The 24607-nt window shown below is 43.3% G+C and overlaps 1 protein-coding gene across 3 annotated transcripts in view; it reads right to left on the reverse strand.

Moving 5' to 3' along the window:
* Positions 1-12628, reverse strand: part of norpA (no receptor potential A) — a 248454-nt gene extending 235826 nt beyond the window's left edge. For all 3 annotated transcript variants that reach the window (XM_071689120.1, XM_071689119.1, XM_071689118.1), the window contains exon 1: positions 12532-12628. The gene's annotated coding sequence lies outside the window, so the exon portion shown is untranslated. The remainder of the gene's footprint in view (positions 1-12531) is intronic.
* Positions 12629-24607: the final 11979 nt, after the last annotated feature.

The raw sequence follows: 24607 nt of genomic DNA on the forward strand, positions 1-24607 counted from the left end.
TCAAAATAATCCTCCATAACTAAAATATATTCCACACTACACATTCAAAAAAACGTATCCATCATTACCTGAATAAAAAAAAAAAAAAAACGTAATTCACGTCTTGAACTTATTTCCATTTCAGCCCCGTCTCTCTCTCTCTCTCTCTCTCTCTCTCTCTCTCTCTCTCTCTCTCTCTCTCTCTCTGGCTTGTCGACCTTACAGCCTCCACATCTTGACTGATGGATGCTTTTGACTCTTTATTTCCAATACAGAGATACCCCAGCTAAACACACGTCCACCCGATGGCGATAATGTGGGTGTTTGGGTACGTGAATTTCCCCGAGCGTCAAATGAAAGACTGTATAGTACAGAGACGTCCAAATCCCTACAAATCATATCAAAGTCTTATTTTAATGTTTCCTTATTCATGCGTTATAGTGAAGAAAAATACACGCGAATCACAGGAATAAAAGTTTAATAAACTTTAATATATCTTGTTGTGTAGCGCCAAGTGTACGAAACGATCAAACGAAGATATTAACCAACGAACATTTGATGGTTAGCTGGTAGTTTACAAGACATCTGGCTAATCGACTGCCAGGGTCATTATACCGACTGCCAGGGTCATTATACCAGCTGCCAGGGGTCATCATGAAGGCCAGGGTCATTACCAACTGCCAGGGTCATTACCAGCTGCCAGGGGTCATTATGAAGGCCAGGGTCAATTGATAACCATACATACATAGGACCACCACCAAGCATAGTCTTCATCTCCTTAACCACAGCTTAACTTACCCTATCCGTCTCTCCATATGATAATATTGTTCGCAAAAGCCTTCTACCCTAATGCGAGTCCCTCATTCTGAGGCGACAGTCTAGAAGTATGGCATTATATGTTAAGGGAAAAAAAAAAACACATGAGAGGCGTGTGTTGCATCAACCTCAGTTGCGCTACACAAGGGAACATGATGATGAAGAGACGATCATTTCTACCTACATGCAAACAAGGCCATTATACCTACATGCAAACAAGGCCATCTCGAGCCTCCTCGACGAGGCAATGATCCACTTCAAACAACAACAACAACGAGAACGATCGTTAAGTGGTGTCAAAACACTCCAAATGTTTACACAACACGTCTATGCATTTCATCATGGGGATCCGATGGGTTCCATGACAATTCACACACGGAAGAAGACAGCGTGAAGTGTATGCGGTGGATGTTTCGTTCCTAGCCCTCTCCCCCTTTCCTCCCTTCCTTCCTTAGCCCCATACTGTACAGAACAAGCGTTATGAATGCCCCCCTCCCCCCTCCAGCGCTCCCTTTAATGTATGGTTGACCACAAACAAACGACCCCCAGAGACAAAAAGCAGTTATGGTATTGTTCATATTGTTATCGCTTGTCAAGAGGTGAGAATAGCAGTTCCCAAAAGACATGGGAGGTAATTATGATAAAAGGATGAACAGTAGAATTGAAAAGAGTCGACATGGACATACGGGGAAATTAGAAAATAGGTGAGGGGTGTGCATTTAGCGGTTCGCGTTTTTTGGTTTTCTTTCATAAAACGAAAATGGGTTCCGCAAGACTTTCATTATATTCCATATCCACACAAAACATGCTACAGGAAAGGTGATGTTATTCAGCCTCTTGTTGGTAACAAAAAATAAATAAATAAATTAGCTCCATAAAGAGCAACACAAAGAAAAATACAATATTCCACCATGTACATTGTTCCCTCAGTAAAATCGAAATTGATCAGATTATTCCATCGAAGGTAAAGGGAAAACACTGTATCATGTCTGATACAAAAGCTAAAGCCAAGCCTTTTATATTCGAACATTATTTACCAATATTAAAGATAATAAAAAATATATATATATAGCAGAGACAATAGCAATTAAGAAAAAAAACTTGGCGAAGCTTGAAATAATGAAACAAATTTCGTTATAAATACTTTTCATTTCGTTAAAAGCAAATGTTATCTGACCAAACACAGCGTGAGCATTCCGAACTCCGGAGTGAGCAGTATGGAACACAGTCTTTGAACCTAAGTGAATCAACCTTCCAGTCAACAAATATATTACAAACTTTCTACTCAGTGAGGGGCGTACGTAAGCGAGCCTGTTGTAAAAGAACAAATAAAATCCTTACGTGCAATAATTGACGGGAAAATATATATATATATATATTTCAAGGATTACGCGAACAGTGCATCTGTGGGATGAACCAATTCGTTCGAACGTTCCGACTAAAAAGTTCCGAATCCGTGTCGAATTCGTCCATATTCATCGTAGATAAAAAAAAATAAAGTTTCAAATCATTTTATTTCGCTAACACACTCCTCCCGACGTACCACAGCTTGGGAGAGGGGAGGTAAGACCTGAGGTAGATCTCAAGTTTCACTTACACCATATAAGCTTCAAGACGTAACTATGTAAGGGTCTGGTCAAAGGCCACAATTATATCCAAGGGCGTCGTAAGGCTGATAAATTGAGAAAACAATAAACACACACCAGCTTCTATAGCGCTATACAGCATAATTTGCAGAATCTATACTTTACACTGCATATAGGGACATGCCACAATATGTTTACAATTATGGCGAAAGTGTAATTATTGATTTGATCGGATGTTATATACCAAAATGAGTTATTTTCATTTATTCTATTCATCTGATGTAAACATACATTAATTATCATTAATTATACTATTGTAAGTCTGTTTATTTGTGATCTAGTGTGAGAAGCACTCGTATCTCAAAGACCTTATTCCACTTATCACTTATCAGTTAACACATAGCAGTAAATTATCAGGAAAAACATTTATTATTTGATGTAGATACAAAGTTATTCAGGTCTACAATTTTGTCAGGTTTCCCAGAATCTTAGCATGTTCCAAGACGTAAACCAAATCTTCGAACACATATATTGTTTACAATGGATAACTTCGTCTCAGTTCTAAAAGAATCATTTATAACACTTGGTTGTTCTTTCTAGGAAACATCATTCTTTTGACGTGCAAAATCAGACCCAGTAATTTCGCTTACCTTTACACGTAAAAGAAAAAAAAAAATCAAGTTCCTAAGAGAAATGCAAATATGTACAAACTCCCTCACCGAATCAAACATAATAAACAAGATATAAACACAATGGCAAATAAAAACACCACCTAGAAGATTATTCATAACTATACTACGACACCTTAATACTGTATACAGACTCACAAACTTCGCTTCTACACATATATATATGTGTATGTATATACATGTGTATGTATATACAAGTAATCGCTTGATATCATTTCACTCTAATACCTTTAATAATCATGTCGGTGCATCAAAATACCTTCGCAACATCTGTACATCGCCTTAATTACAGGATTACGGAAGTTTGAATCTTCCTCTGTACTCGATATCAAATGGGGTTCGAACACACACACACACACACACCCGGATAGCCATAAACTTCGCGATCCAACGACCCATTGAGGGTATATAATGATCGTTACGATCGTTGCTATGGCCAGAGCCGGCCCTACCCACCTCCCTCTCCTTAAATCGTAGTAACATCACAAACCAAATTTGGCGGGGGTGATGGCGATCAAATTTAGCTGGTAAATATAAGAGAGTGAAGCGGCCATCACATCGGCCAACGGGAAAAAAAAAAAAGAAAAGAGAATCTAATTACATTCCTCAAACCGAGAATGATTTCCAAATTCAATATTCACCTAATTGCTATGGTTACTGTCTACTATCTATCTCATTTCTTCCATCAATAGATATACTGATTACATGTCTATTCCTACGCGGAAATTAAAAGTAAGAGCCAAAGATTACTTTATCAAATGGAATCAATATATGAAATAAATCAGCTTCTCAATTTACATGCACTACAAAATAACCTGGAATTAAAACCTATGTGGTGTTAATTAAAACGGGGTTATCGCCATATCCCGAACTACCATTATTACGAAGCATCGAAAATAGAAGAAAAACTTTCCTAAAATTACGTTTATGTTTCCCCCCCCCCCCCCCCCCCGTTTCATATCAACTAGAACCAATTATTTTCTTTTTTTCGTTTTCTTTCCTTTTTTCATTTTTCGTAATGATGGTGTTTTGAAATTACGAAAATTCGCATCGACGAATCCTTGGGAAAAAAAGTGGTGACCCCACAACACGTTTTTGTGGCTCACATCAACACTAAGACATTCAACACACGGACCATCCTAACCCACACACACTTACCCAACGCCCACAGACACCACGCCCACAGTATCCCTCCCCCCCGACACCACAAAGCCACGCCCACGGTTGCATGACGCACACCTGATCCTACGTCATTAGCCATCACGCCCACACCAGACCAAGCCTCCCGCCCTCCCGCCCACCACCCTACGAATCCTCACCCCTTCACACACCCACACCCACCCCCCAAATCCCGCCCACACTTAAAACTAAACCCCCCCCACACGCCCATTAAAGCTCCCACACGCCCAATTTAACCCATGTTCACCTAATTAGCCAAAGTGGGCGTGGGGGGTGGCGGGGTGTGGCAGCTGGTGGCTGGTCTATACAAGGGCTGCGTCTCCAGCTTTGACCAGCTGGTCCCTGGGCAAAATGCATCGGTCAATTCGATGTGCAATGAACCCCACCTAAAAAAAACCCCTTCCTCCCTCATGAGAGGGGGGGGTGATAAACCCATGCTCCCCACCCCACCACCTCCCCTCCCTCCACTCCCCAGCCACGGATGATAAACCTAAGCCACCAGCCCCTTCCGCCCTTCTCTCCCCAGCCGAGGGGTGATAAACCTCTGCCCACTCTACTCCCCCCCGCACCACAACTGATAAACCAGACATCCCTCCACTCCACCACAGGAGATAAACCTCAGCCAGCTCTTCCTTAAAACGTGATAAAACCCTACCCACCCAGCCCCTTCCTTAACACCCACCGTAAGTGATAAAACCCACCCATTCTTCCCTTAAACCCCACCATGGGTGTCAAAACTCCACCCATCCTTCCCTTAAACCCCACCATGGGTGATAAAACCCACCCATCCATCCCTTAACCCACCCTCCCTACCCCACCATTGGTGTCAAAACCCACCCATTCATCCTCTCCCCATCACGAGTGATAAAAACCCACCCATCCCTACCTCATATCTCTCCCCTCACACCGGGTAATATAAACCACCTACCACCATTCCCCCTCTCCTCCAACAGTGGAAGATAAACCCTATCCAACACGGCCATGGGCTGGAGTCAAGTCTATACAAGTCCGATGCTCCAAACTTTTATAATAGAATATCGAAGGTTCGCTTCTGAAGGTGTTTTTTCATGCCATTCTCCGCTCTTACCAATTTTATACTTTTTACTAAAATCTTTAAAGCCATTTTCGCTGTTCTAGACACTCTGGACATAGATACCTCGCTTACTCAAGTCATTATTATCCTCTGAGATGCAAATTATATCACTCTGTTCTTAACGCTACCTTGCTAACGCGGGAAATGGCGAATAGTTTAAAAAAAAAAAAAATATATATATATATATATATATATATATATATATATATATATATATATGAAAGGATCGAAGGCAGGGACAGATTATGTTACTTTATACAACGACGTCTCAAACTCGGAATTGAATCCTTTAAAGGGAATTCCCTGCCACTTCTTCAACAATAAGATCAACAAAATAGATGAGCGATCATAAGTTGTAAGGTTAACTTATAAAGGTTCAGTTGGACAAGACTATACACACTGTCTATATGAAACTTGAAAATCTTCACGTAGATGAAAACGACGGGGTTTTAAATGGAAGATATCCAAGCACTGTACCTTTGACGCACTAAATAAAATAAAAAATCAAACACTGTACCTTTAACGAAGTATATATAAAATAAAAAAAAAATCATGGCAGTAAAATCAAAATTCTGATAAGAATAATAGAAATACTTTCTCGCGTGAAAACCGTCAGACCAACCATGCAAAACAAGATGACACAATTCTAAAATGATATAAAAGAGATGATGAGGTCTGAATTATTAAGGACTATCAAAGAAAACAAAACAAAATCAAAAAAATCCTAGAAAATGGTGTTAAGAAAACGGTGGCAGAGCAACCATGACTTATGAAAACCAAGTGTCAATTTGGAAGGTAAAGAAAATGTTATGTAATATTGCTTAAAGAAAATGTTATGTCATATTACCTCTGTAAGAGAATTGTTAATGGATTTCTTTGCAACAGCAACAAGTGAACGAAAAACGGAAACAGATATGAAAAATTCCGTCATGACTTCAGTTACAGAATAAAGAAAGTGAGAAATGTAGTTTCAACTAATAATCTTTAGAGGCATAATCTAATAATGTTAAGCACCATACACGAACCAGCAATATACCAGTTAATGAGAAAAGTCAAGGAAGTTAAAATAACACATTCCATTTCTGTCCAGCAGAATATCTATAAATAGCAAGAGCAAGAAAAATGCAGTGAAACAATTTCAATAAATTAAGCCGAGGCCAAATATGTAAATGCCAAATGCAAAAATAACGTAAAAAGTATAAACTTAGAAACACACACACATAGGCAGGCAGACACACACACACACACACACACACACACACACACACACACACACTCAAATTTACAAACACACAAACACACACACACTCTCTCTCAAACACACACACACACACTCTCTCTCAAACACACACACACACACTCTCTCAAACACACACACACACACACACACACACACACACACATTCAAACTCACACACACACACACACACACATACACACACACACACACACACACAGCGCTGCCCTAGCATCATTAAACAAGTGGCCAGCCTGGCATGCCATCCATAGCTTTCATAAAGCGTCCATAAATGTCCACAGTGGCGGGTTTTAAACCCGTCCCGACATTGCAGATGCGTGTGCCATCCAGGTCATAACGAGACATTAATGGTACAAATGTCGCCTCGTAACACACTTTGTCGATATTGAAAGTAAAAAAAAAGTGAATAAAAATAACAAATGTCGCCTCGTAACAGACTTTGTGGGTATTGAGTAAAATAAAAAGATAACGAATAAATATATCACAAAAATGAAGACTACACCATACGCCTGCTTTTGTTTTAGTACGCAATGCATGTAATTAGGCAGGTAAATAAACTTCTTAGTAAACAAAAGAGATTATGCCGGAAATAACATTTTATATTTGTTGATATGAAATGCACGAAAATTATGCTCGAATATAATGAATCCATTTGTTGGTAAACAGTGCACGGATCTGCCCTCCAAATAAACTTATTAGAAAGAATATGTAATTATGCTAAAAAAAAAATAAATGTTTACTAATCGCGATTCTATTCGAAAAAAAAAATATGTAATTACGCTCGAAATGCTGTTAACGAAACGATGTAATCATCATGCACGAAATGCTATATCTTCCTAAATAATGTAATCATACTCGAAATGTTCACACCAAATGTAATTATGCTCGAAATGTTCACACTAAAAACAATGTAATTATGCTCGAAATAAACTTCCACGTTTCTCTGCAGTAATTAGCTCTCTCTCTCTCTCTCTCTCTCTCTCTCTCTCTCTCTCTCTCTCTCTCTCTCTCTCTCACCCACCCGTTGTTTAACGGTACCGTTCCTAACAGGGAGTAACGGAGAGAGAGAGAGAGCTTCCCTCTTCCCGGTGGCGGCCGTACATGTAGCACCTGCTGGGGCGTTTTCTTTAGCGATGACGTAAGAGGTTCCTCCCTCCCTCTTAAGGTGAGCAATGTAACACAAATATGGGAAGCGGGCTGAGTGTTTACACTTAGATAAGGTGCGCGTACTTACGACGAGAAAGTACTTACGTAGGAGCACTTACGTAAAGTACTTAGGTAGGAGTACTTACGGCGAGAAAGTACTTAGGTAGGAGTACTTACGGAGAAAGTGCTTAGGTAGGAGTACTTACGGAAAGTACTTACGTAGGAGTACTTACGGAGAGAAAGTACTTAGGTAGGAGTACTTACGGAGAGAAAGTACTTAGGTAGGAGTACTTACGGCGAGAAAGTACTTCGGTAGGAGTACTTACGGAAAGTACTTACGTACGAGTACTTACGAGAAGTAGTTAGGTAGGAGTACTTACAACGAGAAAGTACTTAGGTAGGAGTACTTACGGCGTAAGAGTATTTACTTAGAAGTACTTACGGCGAAAAAGTATTTACTTAGAAGTACTTAAGGCGTGAGAATAGTTTTACTTACGAATACTTACCAGGGAGTAGTTACTTACGAGTACTTATTACGAGAGGGTAGAGTACTTACGAGTGCTAACGACGAGGACTGGCCAACAGACAAGGCTGGCGCGTAACGCTCGCCGCAGGAGAGAGAGAGAGAGAGAGAGAGAGAGAGAGAGAGAGAGAGAGAGAGAGAGAGAGAGTTACCTCCAGACGGGAGAGTTGGGTCAGTAGGGAGACGGCAGGGGGTGGTAATGTGGGGAGGGGGTGGGGGGGGTGGTGATGGCCAGCCATAGAAAACGGGAGGAGGCGCGGGGGGTAACATTTCACCCGAGATCCATTTTCGCCCCGTCAAACCCCCCCCCCCCCCCCCCCCCCCCCCCGCAAGCTTCTGGCCACTGTCGGGAGAGATGGCACGTATCTCCGGTGGGCGCAAGGTACAAATTACCCTGACGGAGTTTCCGCATATGTTTTCCTGCCTGAAAACATGTTTATATATGTGTGTGTGTGTGTGTGTACATATGTATACAAGTGCGTCAAGTGTCTGTATATATACAACTGTTTTGATGAGTGTAAGTCATATGTAACCTTAATGCTACCATGCATACATTTAAAGTATGCGTATGCACGCGCGTGCGTGTGTCTGTTAGGGTAAATATCTGCAATGTATTCCCAGCTGTGTGTTTTCCCCTTCTCTTATCGTTGTATATAAATACTGCTATGTTTACACACACACACACACACACACCTCAGTCTAAACCTGACGCCCATTTATTAACCAGCCTCGAAGGGGGAGGGGGGGATGAACACCTAAGTTGGATGTGAACCGACTGCCGCGCCCACGAATCGAACCCATGTGGGCTCAACCCGGATATGCATGCATACCTGTCTGTCTGTCCGTCCGTATGCATGTACGTGTACGTAAGTACATTTGTACGTTCGTGACTAAATCCACGAGCAAGTACATTCAACTTTCCTTCGTATTCTTCAGTATACATACATGTATATGCGTTGATACACCTGTGTATATGGAATGCGTATGCGTGTATCATTTAGGACATTTCTTTGTGTAAGTTTCAATTTTGTTAGAGCGTGTACGCATAAGCGTACATGTGTGTGTGTGTGTGTGTGTGTGTGTGTGTGTGTGTGTGTGTGTTTGCACAGAAGTGCCAGTCATATTTACGAGCCAATGGACGTACGCCATTATGTGTATGCATATGTGTATGCAAGCGTGCGCGCTTCAACATACATGCACAGGAGGTACAGTGTGAATATGTATATGTGCGCGCGCGCGCGCGCGTTTGTGTGTATATGTGTGTGTGTGTGTGTGTGTGTGTGTGTGAACCACATGTGATAAAAAAAACCACCTTGTATTTCCTAATAAACAACTTCCTCCCTTTAATTCCTTTAGCACGACGGTACGACCCTTGAACACGACGGTACGACCCTTGAACACGACGGTATACGACCCTTGAACACGACGGTATACGACCCTTGAACACGACGGTATACGACCCTTGAACACGACGGTATACGACCCTTGAACACGATGGTATACGACGCTTGAGCACGACGGTATATGACCCTTGAACACGACGGTATACGACCCTTGAACACAACGGTGTACGACCCTTGAACACGACGGTATACGACCCTTGAGCACGACGGTATACGACCCTTGAACACGATGACCTGGGATTTTAAAAGATCCCTTTTAGGGTTAGGTTGAAGGCCAAAAACTATTATACCAATGATAGAGTACCGTCGTGCCAAAGGGTCGTACCAATTAACCTAAAAAAAAAGGTCGTACCATCATGACCCAAAATAGGGTCGTCCCATTATGCTCAATAAGGGATGACCGAACCCTTTACTGAGCATTATAACACCAGCACCAATCATGCCACTGAGGGAAAAATTGAATTAAAACAAGACGATGGCAAATAACGAGTCTGGAAGACCTAATATTTTTGAAAACCTACTTCGAGGCTTTCCCCTCTTGAGTTCGAGTATGGAACTGGTACATGACAACACCTGCAGCTCCTCCTAATGGTATACCGGCTCAGAGAACAGGTGCGAAACCTGATTAAGACGAACAAAATCAATGTCGAAGAAAGTACCAAGTAATTGGGCTCAGATGAATAACAACACTACAATATTATCATTAAAGATAGAACAGCACCTGAAAATATGCTTCCAGGTTATAAAGTACTGACACATGTGTGTGTGTGTGTGTGTGTGTGTGTGTGTGTGTGCACAACCCCCTTCCCGGCCATCAAAACACGTCCATACTGTCGTAAGAACGGCCTCATTCATCCCAACCACTGTGGTCGTTAGTAATCAAGTCACTAACGAAGCTTCCACTATCAAATGCGAAGATGTGTCTGCGAACACCCCCCCCCCCCATCCCCCCACCCCTTGCCCCCTCCCCCCCATCTTCTATAAACACACATGATCCTGTAATTCCTCAACATCTTTTTTTTGGGGGGGACTTTGGCTGCAATGACCATAAAAAAAAAACGACCCTCGGATTATTTCTATTATTTAATCATTACCTGTAACGTAAGGAGCACGCGCGTCGAGTCTGAGAGCACGTACACGCCCGTATAGGTTACACGTGCTGGCACGTGCCATCTCGTGCGAACGCGTAGCGTTAGAATTCGGATAACTGCCGAACTTGTACGTGTGATACGGTTGGTATAGAATGTTAATATATATATATATATATATATATATATATATATATATATATATATATATTTATATATATATATATATATATATATATATATATATATATATATATATATATCTTTCTTTTTCTTTCATACTATTCGCCATTTCCCGCATTAGCGAGGTAGCGTTAAGAACAGAGGACTGGGCCTTAGAGGGAATATCCTCACCTGGCCCCCTTCTCTGTTCCTTCTTTTGGAAAATTAAAAAAAAAAAAATATATATGTGTGTGTGTGTGTGTGTATGTGCTTTTCTGATCGTGTGCGTCTACGTGTCAATATTCATTACCCGCTTCTGTCACGGAAGCGTTTCGTTAATCCGAAAATCCTGTACGAACGGCGTGTGTGTGTGTGTGTGTGTGTGTGTGTGTGTGTGTGTGTGTGTGTGTGTGTGTGTGAGTGTGCACGCGAGTGCGACCGTTCAGCTCGTGCGCGCCGCTGGCCTGCCTGCCTGCTACAGATCCGACCGCCACACTACTGCTAGACTAGGTTAAGCGCCATTCACCACCACACTACCACACCACACCACACTACCACACCACTACCACCACACTACCACCACACTACCACCACACTACCACCACCACACTACCACCACCACACCACCACCACCACACTACCACACTACCACCACACTACCACACCACCACCACCACCACACCACCATCACCACACCACACTACCACCACACCACCACACCACCACCACCACCACACTACCACCACACTACCACACCACCACCACCACCACACTACCACCACCACACCACCACACCACCACACTACCACCAGCACACCACCACCACACTCTGGCCAGCATCAAGCGGCCGCTCACGTCACGCCATGGATCAAGTAATTTGTTAATACCCGCTCGTGGCTCGATGACTGACCACACTGAGTCCACATGAATAACGAGATCACACACACACACACGCGCCGTCATGTGCACTGTGGTGGCTGAGTGGTGGTGGCGGTGGTGGGGAAAATGTGTCCATCACCAACATCGTAAGGACGAGGTAAAATATGTGTGTATGTGTGTGTGTGTGTGTGTGTGTGTGTGTGTGTGTGTGTGTGTGTGTGAGTGTGTGTGTGTGTGTGTGTGTGTGAGCGAGTTATGTGAACTGCCAGAGCCAAACATGTCAACTCTCAGTTCTGTAGACGCCAGCATCTCACCACCGTACGTTACTTCACCTCGGAAGAGCCTCACATTGCTAGACATTCGCAGACGGGGAAGATGGGGGGGGTTTGTTTTTAAAAGGACCTGGTTTTCAGTCTGATATTTGCAGGGAAGGGAAGGGGAGAGGATGGGGGAGTTTAATAAACGCCTGGGGAGAAGAGAGAGTACGGACGAAGCTGGGTAATATCTATAGCAAGAGCAACATCTCCTCCTCCTCCTCCTCCACCCCGCCCCGTATACTGATGTCTAGCACTATCTCCCTCCTACTGCCAACGTCAGGGCCCCCCACCCCCCCCTTTTTACCGCTGAATTTCGCCCTTCTGGGCGAATTCCGGCGCTCCCCAACCGTCCATGGATAATTCCCTCAGTTATGGCTACGGTCGGGTGTAGCTGGCGGGCGATGAGTACTGACCTTTTCCTTAGATAAAGTTGAGAAGCGTCAGGGTAGCGCGGAGCGTTAACCGAGTGATCCCCTCACTTTCACATCCAATCGACCACTGGCAGCTCGAGCAGACGACACACGCACTCTCCCGCGCTTTCCTGGGCTCGGACTGCGCAGGCGCGAACGAAGCCATCCATGCCTGATGTCTGGTTCAGCTCGAAAGTCTGTTTATCTTAAATGATCATCGTATTTAACCACTCCACCACCACCGATGCTACCCTCATGGGGTATTCTTACACCACATGAATACTACACACTTTGCTTCTCTCTCTCTCCCTCTCTCTCTCTCTGATCTTAAATGAGCGTTACGAATAGGCACGAACGTCCTTGTGTGTGTATGTGTGTGTGTGTGTGTGTGGGTTAAGACGTGAGGGAAAATGTTATCGTCCTTGAAAGTTCTGGAGAATAATCCAGCCATACCAGTCACAAAGTGTTGCCATCCCCGGGTGTGGCAAATGTGATTTATGCCATAAATGCCTCGGACCAGCCAACTTCCCGTGTGTGTTTTCGAAGTCTTGAACAACCTTCCTCGTCGCTGTAAACGAAATGGAATAAACACTAAGCTAAATGTATCATTTATCAGTGACCAAGAGGCGTGTTCATGGTTGATTCACCATGATACACTTTCCCGAAACAAAGACACGAATAATATTCTCCCATGCAAAACGTATAGTTTTTTCTCCCTCAAAAGATATTTACTCTATCGTATGGAATATTCGAATATGTAAAGAAATGGTGGGTTCGGCGAGTGAGCACTCTGTGAGAACTCTTGTTTCCTTGGCGACGTATTTATAAAAATGAGGTTCATTAACCTACAAAGGAAATATGGCGAAGATGCAGGTCCATTAACATCCATCTCTAATCGCTGAAGATCTTGTCGTATTTACCATGCAACACTATTTTACTGCTGGGTCAATATGATGGATAATAATACATACATACCTCACACAATGATTTCCGAGTCTGTACATATATGATATATAACAATTTAGAGTTTATATTATATAAACTGAGCAGAGAAAATAAAGTTGGGAGATGATGTAGTTCTAATTCCTTCTGCGGAGGTATTTTAAACCCTTGAGCACGACGGTACGACCCTTGAGCACGACGGTACGACCCTTCAGCACGACGGTACGACCCATGAGCACGACGGCACGACCCTTGAGCACGAAGGTACGACCCCTTGAGCACGATGGTACGACCCTTGAGCACGACGGTACGACCCTTGAGCACGACGGTACGATCCTTGAGCACGACGGTACGACCCTTGAGCACGACGGTACGACCCTTGAGCACGACGGTACAACCCTTGAGCACGACGGTACGACCCTTGAGTACGACGGTACGACCCTTCAGCACGACGGTGCGACCTTTGAGCCCGACGGTACAACCCTTGAGCACGACGGTACAACCCTTGAGCACGACGGTACGACCCCTGAGCACCTAATCTAACCAGCTACAAAGACCGTACCGTTCGTGCCCGAGGATCGTACCGCCGTGCTCCAAGGCAGGAGGCACGTACCCAGCTCGACGGCCGTACCCTCGTGCTTCATTCAAGTCGGCCAAACAGTCGTTAGCGGCCAGTGAGCGTCGTTAGCGGCCAGTGAGCGTCGTTAGCGGGCCAGTGAGCGTCGTTAGCCGGCCAGTGAGCGTCGTTAGCCGGCCAGTGAGCGTCGTTAGCAGGCCAGTGAGCGTCGTTAGCGGGCCAGTGAGGGTCGTTAGCGGGCCAGTGAGCGGAGTTAGCGGGCCAGTGAGCGTCGTTAGCGGCCAGCGAGCGGAGTTAGCGGGCCAGCGAGCGGAGTTAGCGGGCCAGTGAGCGTCGTTAGCGGGCCAGCGAGCCTGCGGGGTGAGGGACGCGCGGATAGGTTGGTGTACCGGAAGGACGTTCATCTCCTCCGCTCCGATTCCTAAGGACCAGCAGCTGTGGCTCTTCACAACAACAACAAAGGCAAGATTCCAGATGTGTTTTGTGGGGTGAGGGAGGGAGATAACCGCTTCACGATATCCCTCCTCTAGCTCTAATAAACTTAAAAAAACACAATAAACGAGATAGATTATTCTTATAACTCGGTATCTACGGTGAAAAACATATACTTTACTTACCCATTAATAAATAAAAAAGGATCGAATATACCTCCATTTTCTTTTAACTGTCTGTCTACTGTCATCATGACACAACCTCAAAAGCCCTGACAGGATGGGGTTCTTCAAGGGGGGAGGGGGTTTAAAACCCCCCAAAGAACACTTGTCTACGGACCCTTGAAGCATCAAGACTGTGTGGTACAGTTAGTAGACGAACAGGATGGGCTCCGGTGAAGGCGTTTCTGTGATAAGACATGGTATGTCGTAGTCCTCTCTCTTACTAACACTTCTAACTTCCAGTGTGTCACCTTAAGCAGAGGCGATGGGCAGGCGTGGCTCCTCCTTCCCTCCTCCTTCCCTTTTAGAGATGGTCAGTGGTCACCCACCCTCGCAGTATAGTCAAATGAGACTCCGGGAGGTAGAATATACTTGCTCTCTCTCTTTTTTTTTTACCCCCCCCCCCCCCCCCGTCTACATCCATCATGTCCTCTCACGGCAGCCAGGGCTCAGGGCATAGATAGGGCCGCTGGTTCGCATCCTAGCTCTTGTCCATCATCATCATCATCATCAGCGTATATAACACGCTACACCTGTCTCCTCCCTCCTCCCTCACTACGTCCACACGTCCAGCCAAGGGAGGGTGCGGGGAGGTGTGGGGAGGAGGTGTGGGGATGAGGTGTGGGGAGGAGGTGTGTGGGTACACTAGCGTCCTGGTCATTAAGATATGTTCTGATTCCAGATGCCGTCGTAAGAAGCTGTGTGCGCACGATATCCGTCGCAAGACATAACGAACGATATCCAATCCAGCAGGCAAGCAGGCAGGCAGGCCCGCCCCCTGCTCCTGCTCCTCCTCCTCCTCCGCGTCCAAGGGAGAAGAACATCGGACGCGGGTCGTTTTCTTTTATTTCCCATTTTCATCACCACTGGAATGTCGGAGGTTCGCTCGCCCCCCCCATAGTGGGCGCCAGTGCACCACCATCAGTATCGGGAGCTGGGGAAGGAGCAGCTTCAGGAGGCTCGTTTACTGAACCTCCTACAGCTTCAGGAGGAGGAGGAGGGAGGCGACAGATGACCGGCTGAAGTGGGCGACCACCACAACCTCCTCCGTTGGCTTCGAAGGAACTGACGGCGAGGGTTGCCTTCGTGTAATCCCTCGCGCTATGATGATGCAGTGAGTCTCATGCATGAGGTACAGGATGGCATTGTGAGGTACAGGGTGGCATTGTGAGGTGGCAGGGTGGCATTATGAGGTACAGGATGGCACATCTTCCATGATGAATTAAGACTATTACACGCTGTTTATCCTGAGTTCATCTGGGACTGACGACGACCACGCGTAAAGTTTTCTTTTAAATGTTTGATTTTTGTGCGTGTGTGTGTGTGTGTGTGTGTGTGTGTGTGTGTGTGTGTGTGTGTGTTGAACAGCTTTTCATCAGAAAATATGCGAGTGTCCGTCGGTCTGTTTCAATTTCTGTCTAACTTACTCTCTATCCTTCTGCCAGCTCATCCCTCCATTTGTCTGTCTATAACTCTGTCTGTCTGCCTATCTGTCATCGTCTGTGTTTCTCTGTCTGTCTTTCTGTCTCTTTATTCACTTCCTTCTACACCACATACCATTTTCCCGGAGCACCTCTTCATACTGCAATAATAACATCGACCAAACAACGCCGCCTATCGTTTAAATCGTGTACTGGTTGTATCGTCGTACTCCAACTATCGTTTAAATCGTTTACTGGTCGTATCGTCGTGCTCTGGCTATCGTTTAAATCGTGTACTGGTCGTATCGTCGTGCCCCGTCAAACTAGTATCGCGCCGTCGTGTTCTAGGGTCGTACCATCGTGCACAGGGGGGTCGTACCATTGTATTCGAGGGGGGTGGGTGGGGGTGGTGAGGGGTCGTACCACTACTGTCTGTCAAGCGGTCAAGATCTTCATGTCTCCACATGGTCGTTTCGAAATCAACCTCTGTGACGCATGGAAAACGACTCGTTTTCCACGCAAGTAAAATGATAAAAAACGCTCAAAAACGTCTTCTTGAATATGGCTATTTCTCTCTCTCTCTCTCTCTCTCTCTCTCTCTCTCTCTCTCTCTCTCTCTCTCTCTCTCTCTCTCTCTCTCTCTCTTATCGTAACACCTGAAAATCGACAAAACATTTTTTTCTTTTCTTCTTCGTGTCTTTACCTTTAGCAGACGATATATGCGGGTCAACCCCTCCCCCTCCCTCGCCCCTCCTCGCAAAAGAGCCATACAGAGCGTGTACGGTCATTTATATAATCGTCTCAAAAAGACATGAAAAAAAGGGGGGCATTCAAGGTAACCTTACCTTTACCACTGGTAAATTACATATAACTTCATTGTGATCGTGTTAATGACTCCCTGGTTGTAGAACTGATAAAAAGAGATAACAATGTTTACCCCAACACTACTATTTTGATTTCCGATACAGAATATATTCTTAAATTGCCTTCCCAGCGTGTGTGTGTGTGTGTGTGTGTGTGTGTGTGTGTGTGTGTGTGTTCAGGCACCCTGCCAACACCACACACCACAAACTTCAATCTTTTTCGCTCGGCTTCATTTGCATACGCCAAACTTGAAGGCGTAAGGCTGAAAACCTAACATTTTGGTACGTCGTGCCAAACACTATCATATGTCTTGCATATCTGATATCAAGACGCAGCCAATATAATTCTTTCATAAACTCTTAATGATATGTATATTCTTGTAGATATTCTTATTATGAACCATACGACAAAATCATAACTCAAGTTTTTTTATATCACATGATTTAATATCATTATTGTATACCATAATATCAAATATCACTTTAATATTACTATTACATACCTTAATATTCTAATTAATTTCAAATATTCTAAATATCAATTACAATCTTTAATATAAAGCAAAATCAATGCGTGATACAGTTTAAGAAATTAAAGTTAATGAAGATGTTAAAAGCATCTTTGATATTTGCTTACAATTTGACGTTCGTATCTTTAAATGACTCTTGATATTCGACATGTCTACAGCGTAGATAACGAACAAACCCATTTCCATTCCATTGGTTCGTAAAGACGTCGTAATTGGCGACCAATTACCTATTTGTTCAGTAAGGGTAGGGAGTTCTACACCCGTGGGGGCGCAAGGGTTTCTACACTCAAGTTACCACGTCTTCTTAACCTCATAATATCCTACACCATATCATTACACTTACAAGTATAATATACACACCCCTACCTCCCTCTACACCTAACCCAGGTCCCCAATTTATCGGCCAGTCTCGAAGGTGGTGGGGGTGGACGATGAACAGCTGCGTTGGCTGTGAGCCGACTGCGCCGCGCCCATGCGTGAATCATAGTCAGACACGCTAATCACCTTATCACGGAAGCCCCTGTGTGTGTGTGTGTGTGTGTGTGTGTGTTGATACATTAACCTACTTTTGCAACACATTTCACCAATCCGAAAACACGTGAACGTAACACAAACGGTATGGATAAGGAGACATGTGTATAGCTATCATAACTTACATCAAAACAAAAACAAAAAACAAACAATAAAACTTTAAAGTAGAAAGATAAGGGTAGACCAGAGGACAAGGCCAGAGACAGATAGAGAGAGATAACAGGGAAAGACTTCAAAGATCAAAAGATACGAAAGAAACTAGCAAGACATGATCACAGCTGAAAATAATAATAATAATAATAATAAGGCTGCAATTATGCAGGCACATAAATTACGGCCATGGAGCGGGCTAGGCTGGTCTCAAGTGGTGTTGCAACGGCCAACACCCTAAACAGACGCCCGCCAATACTGACCGTTAACGGGCGTGTGTGTGTGTGTGTGTGTGTGTGTGTGTGTGTGTGTGTGCGAGAGACTACAGGCACACTAGATTATATCTAACAGATATATAAATAAACATATAAATCAGTGTAGCGGGCAAGATATAAAGTAAATCTGACATACAATGAAAATATATACATTATAATACGACGAATAAAGTCAGACCACAGGCACACTATATCTAATAAATATATAAATAAATATATAAATAAAGGCAGCGGGCAAAATATAAAATAAACCTGACATAATATGAAAATATATTAATTATAATACGATGAATGAAGTCAGGCATTACAATTCCGATCCAAAATCATTCGCAGGAGAAATTCATATATATTTATCGATAATTACTAAAAACAAACATATAACAATAAGGTCTCTATTGATATATCTGTTTCAGAACGTGTCTATCAATACACCTGTTTATTGACCCCCGCTACTGATCATAAAGATATTGAAGGATTACATATCAATTTCATCGCAAAATCCTAGTCTAAAATAACCACCACATGCCATCTTGTCTTTCCTCCACACATACACACACACACACACCGTCCTGGGCGCCATAGCTGATCTCCGAGGGCAATGCTTCTGCTTCTATTAATCTTGCTTCTGCTTGTATTAATCTTGCTTCTGCTTGCATTAATCTTGCTTCTGCTTGTATTAATCTTGCTTCTGCTTGCATTAATCTTGCTTCTGCTTGTATTAATCTTGCTTCTGCTGGTATTGATCTTGCTTCGGCTTGTATTGATCTTGCTTCGGCTTGTATTGATCTTGCTTCTGCTTGTATTAATCTTGCGTCTGCTTGTATTGATCTTGCTTCTGCTTGTATTGATCTTGCTTCGGCTTGTATTGATCTTGCTTCGGCTTGTATTGATCTTGCTTCTGCTTGTATTAATCTTGCGTCTGCTTGTATTGATCTTGCTTCTGCTTGTATTAATCTTGCGTCTGCTTGTATTAATCTATAGCATCTTCTCTGTGGTATATTGCTAGGTTTAGACCCAGCAAAGGTAATAATAATAGTCACAAAAACATTTTGGAAGACGTAAGAGATAAATATATATATATATACACTTATGAGGAGAAATGTTTATAATATAAATGGGTTGGGGAGCGGGGGGGAGAATTGTGTATATGAATTTGTCAATAATCTAAGACGAATGAACGACCCTTGAGTACGACGGTACGACCATTGGGGGGGGGGTGTTTTGACATGACCTTTGACCTGCCTTTGAAGTGTTAGGTTACTGGCATGACCATCGATGTCCAAAGGTCGTACCGTCGCGCACCCAAAGGTCGTACCGTCGCGCACCCAAAGATCGTACCGTCGTGTTCGACGGTCGTACGGAGCAGGAAGAGGGATTTTACGTCTGGCAGCGCCGGTACGACCAGCTGGGTCGACCGCTCAAATGTCGTACTCGCCAATGATGTAAATCGGATCTTTACCATCGGAGAACTCTCTCTCTCTCTCTCTCTCTCTCTCTCTCTCTCTCTCTCTCTCTCTCTCTCTCTCTCTCTCTCTCTCCTACACACACACACACCACACACACACAAACACACACACGCTAGGAGGCGAAAAGCGACCATTTGAAAGTGATCCGGAAGTCGGGTCACACCAGCACATCACCCAAATCGACTACATTTCTATGTCTTCAGCCAATCTCTCCTCTCGCCTTCAACACCACACACTCACACTACCATTCCCTCCAGCTGTCAGCCATTCCAAGTCCTTCTATCACACTCCATCGCGTCACACTAAGTCCATCATAGTAATGCCTGAGACATTCATAAAAATAACTGATCTCCACTCCACCTCTTTCCACTTCCATAACTCGATGTATCTTACGTTAAATATAAACAAACTTGTATACTTCCCTAAAGTCCATTTTCATTTCTTCCACTTCCGTAACTCGATGTATCTTACGTTAAATGTAAACAAATTTGTATACTTCCCAAAGTTCATCTCTACTTCGACACTCAGACTCCTACTTCAAATGACACCTTTCGATTTCCTCCTACTGCCCTACTTTCCCACACTACTTTGCCCTTCTCTCCCACACTACTTTGCCCTTCTCTCCCACACTACTTTGCCCTACTTTCCCACACTACTTTGCCCTTCTTTCCCACACTACTTTTCCCCTTCTTTCCCACACTACTTTGCCCTTCTTCCCCACACTACTTTGCCCTTCTTTCCCACACTACTTTGCCCTTCTTCCCCACACTACTTTGCCCTTCTTCCCCACACTACTTTGCCCTTCTTCCCCACACTACTTTGCCCTTCTTCCCCACACTACTTTGCCCTTCTTCCCCACACTACTTTGCCCTTCTTCCCCACACTACTTTGCCCTTCTTTCCCACACTACTTTGCCCTTCTTCCCCACACTGCCCTTCTTTCCCACACTACTTTGCCCTACTTTCCCACACTACTTTGCCCTACTTTCCCACACTACTTTGCCCTTCTTCCCCACACTACTTTGCCCTTCTTCCCCACACTACTCTGCCCTTCTTTCCCACACTACTTTGCCCTACTTTCCCACACTACTTTGCCCTACTTTCCCACATTGCTTTTTCCCCCGAATACACCAAAATCCAACGAGATTTTACCCGTAGTTCAAATGGAGTCAATTCTTCCCTGGGAACTTTCCCAACTTTTTTTTTTTCTAATCGACGAATTCTGAAACGAGGGCTTTTAATGTTCTAATTCTGGAAATTCTGGAATACATGAATGGGAGGAGAGGGAAGGGGGGGAAGGGGGGGGGAGCGCTTGAGAATTTTGATTACTTGGAAATTCCAGGCGAGTGAAGGATGGAAAAATATATGGAAGTTTTCCTTCAGTCCTGGAATTCCAGAATCCAGGAATAGGAAGCGAGGAGGTGATTCCAGCACTTGTTGGGTTTCAAGTTCAAGCTGCAAGGGGGGAGGGGAAGGGGGGGGGGAAGCAGACACAGGTCACTGGTGTAAGGCTTCACCTGGGGGGCGCGAGGGCGCGAGCCAGCCAACACAGCCGCCCTTCCTGGTCTGGCTCAGGTAGTTCGCTCGTTCGTTTATGGCTGGAACGACGTGATTAAGCGGAATGAAGCAGCAGGGTCAATGAGACAACTACGACAGCCAAAGGTCTATTGGTAGTTGGTCCATATCTTAACTGCTCTAGTGGTCGACCATCTGATCAACTGGTTAGGTAGTTAGAGAGCTAAAACGATGATTAAGCGTGACGTCAAGTCAGGTTGAATGATGAGGATCAGTATGCCAAAATAAACAAAAAAAAACGTAAAAAAAAAAGTTGGCCAAAAAAAACAACGTATGGGAAGAAAAAAAAATAGTCAAATCTTAGAAAAAAAAATTAACTGACGAACTTTATTATTCTGTCTCTCACAGCAAAAGAAATAGTTCTAACGGGATTGAAAATAACAAGTTGTTAACTTGATCGAGAAATTAATTCTCACACACGATCATCACTATATAAAGAGTCAAATATATATATAACTGCCTAGGCTATTAAACTAGTTCATCCAGGATCTAAAAAAAAAAAATTTCCTCCAGTTTCCTTACCTCCCTAGACCGGGATGTGAAACATCCCCTTTGTTTATTTACATTGGCCAAGTCCTTGGCGAGAAACGCAGCGAATCAGCCAAGTTTGATTAGGGTCATCCTTCCACAGGTTACACCAAGGTTTATCGTCTCTATGGGAGGAATCTTAATGGTATATTTACGTCCGATGTGACGAGCGAAAAGCCAGAGAGACGGAATGTTGTGGTAGAATTAGCCACCGTATCTCGTAAAGTGTGATTCAAACTGTGTTTACACTGGTGATGACAATATGTAAAACTAGTAATAAGGTTTGATAAGAGAAGCCTGACCGTTCCTATGGTTTTCATATATATATATATATATATATATATATATATATATATATATATATATATATATATAGGAGCGTGACGAATGGGTTAAATTACTTCGGCGCAACGGGAGGATGGCTCAGGTCTGAGGCCCTGGTTATTATAGGTAAAAGGTCGTTCCGTCGCGATCAAGGGTCGTACCGTCGTGCTCAAAGGTTGAACTCGCGGATAGTATCGTCGTGTTCAAGGATCGTACCGTCGTGTTCAAGGATCGTACCATCTTCAAGGATCGTATCGTCGTGTTCAAAAACCGTCCCATCGCGCTCAAGGAGCTCACCGTCGTGTTCAAGGATCGTACCATCGTGTTCAACGATCGTACCATCGTGTTCCAAAAAAAGTCGTTCCATCGCGCTCAAGGGTCGTACCGTCGTGCAAGGGTCGTACCATCCTAATCACGGATCGTACCGTCTACCTGGATGGCATGCGTATGAAAATGAATGAAACGAAAAGACATAATACGACAAGAGTACACTAGCGAACAATCTAGATACTAACACCTGAAGGTGACCTTCTACGAGGACCATACAATGTTATCAATAGTGGAACTCGACTCTTGCCCGGGGATTATTTCTGGGAAAACAGGAGTTAATACTTCAGAAAAAGACGCCTAATGTAAATATGCTACGATCTACTTGGCTACAACACTAACGAGCAGTCATTTCATTAAATAAATTAATAGAACGTAATACAAAAGGATAAAAAAATGTCTTGTCCGTGTCTGAAATGCTATACGTAATTTAATGTAAGTGTGCGGAAATAAAAAGGCGAAACTAGACATCGATGAGATTAAAACTATACCAAGGGTTAATACTGGCTTTCATTAAGCACTAAAACTTTGATATAGTTTGTAAACTTTAATATAATTTGTGTTAGAGAATTAGCAAAAGAGTTAATGTGTGTACACTGTAATTAATCTATACAGATAAATTCTGGCGAATTCAATCTTGTTTTCTTAAGTTCTAAAGAACTCACCCAAATCGCTTTTTAATACATACTAATTTTCTATAACTCCAGTAAACTTATTCTTTAAAATTTTTACGAACGACTTATTTTCTGAAGTTCATAATGAACTTTATATTCTAAATCCTTGATTAACTTGACTTTGTTCTCTATCAAAGTAAGAACAGTTTTGCAAGACAGGGAAATCAATGTTGAAAGGGGTAACTGTGTTCATTCTCATGTCCTTTGCGAAATCTCTTACGTTTATCTTGAATCAATTGCAATAATATCACTGCCATTCCTTCACGCACGTTTTACTTTGAACCACTTTCAGTAATTACATATCTTTCTTGCACGTGTATTTCCATTACAGTAAAATCAACAATATAATGATATTGATAGTTTCATAAAGTAATAACTGACCATATATGTTCAATATTCATGATGAGTGAATATCCACAGTATCCAGCAAGGGAATATGCTTCCCCTAGCATGATTCATAGCAATGCTATGATGGTGGACTCTCTCATAGAATGAATCATAGCATTCCTAAAGCTATAAGACTTTCCTTCTCATACTGTGAATCATAACATCGCTAGGTTATCACACTTTGCTTCTCATTCACCGAATAATAGCAACGCTCACGGTTTATCGTCTATATCTTCTGCATTACTCCATCTCCTTGTCCTTCTGTATTCACTTTTCCCCCCCGTTGCCATCGGCCATGTTGGTTGAATGGCTCACACGTTCGTTCAGCTGCCTTGGCATGATAATTTTCTGGCCTTGTATTGGAGGGAAGAAGGGTCGAGGCGAGACAAAGGAGAAGCGTGTTGGCTGCCCGCCAACCTCGATGGGAAAAATGAAAGCTTCAAAAATCCCTGATATTTTACGGGAAATACTTCAAGGCAAAGTATTAAGAGCGAGGTTTTTCGAAAGCAGCAGTGAAAGCAGTAGTCGAGGAACAGATAATCAACCAATGGTGAAGGGTAGGGAATGAATAATCAGTCATTCAAGATTGCTTTCTAACTGAAATACTATATAAAAAAAAAAAGTTATATGACCACGGGTGGCAATTATGGTCACCGGTAGGAAGACACGAACTTCATGGCTTAAAAAAAAAATATATATATATAGGGACCCATCCCACGATGTACCACCCCATAGCAAAAAAAAAAAAAAAAAAAAATAGGACCCATCCCATCCCATAGCATTCTTCACCATTCCCAAACAATTCACATTCCTCACCATTCCCAATCAATTCACGAAAGTGGAGGACATTCGTTAAT

The sequence above is a fragment of the Panulirus ornatus genome, chromosome 46 (genome assembly GCF_036320965.1).
Source record: "Panulirus ornatus isolate Po-2019 chromosome 46, ASM3632096v1, whole genome shotgun sequence".
NCBI classification, from domain to species: domain Eukaryota; kingdom Metazoa; phylum Arthropoda; class Malacostraca; order Decapoda; family Palinuridae; genus Panulirus; species Panulirus ornatus.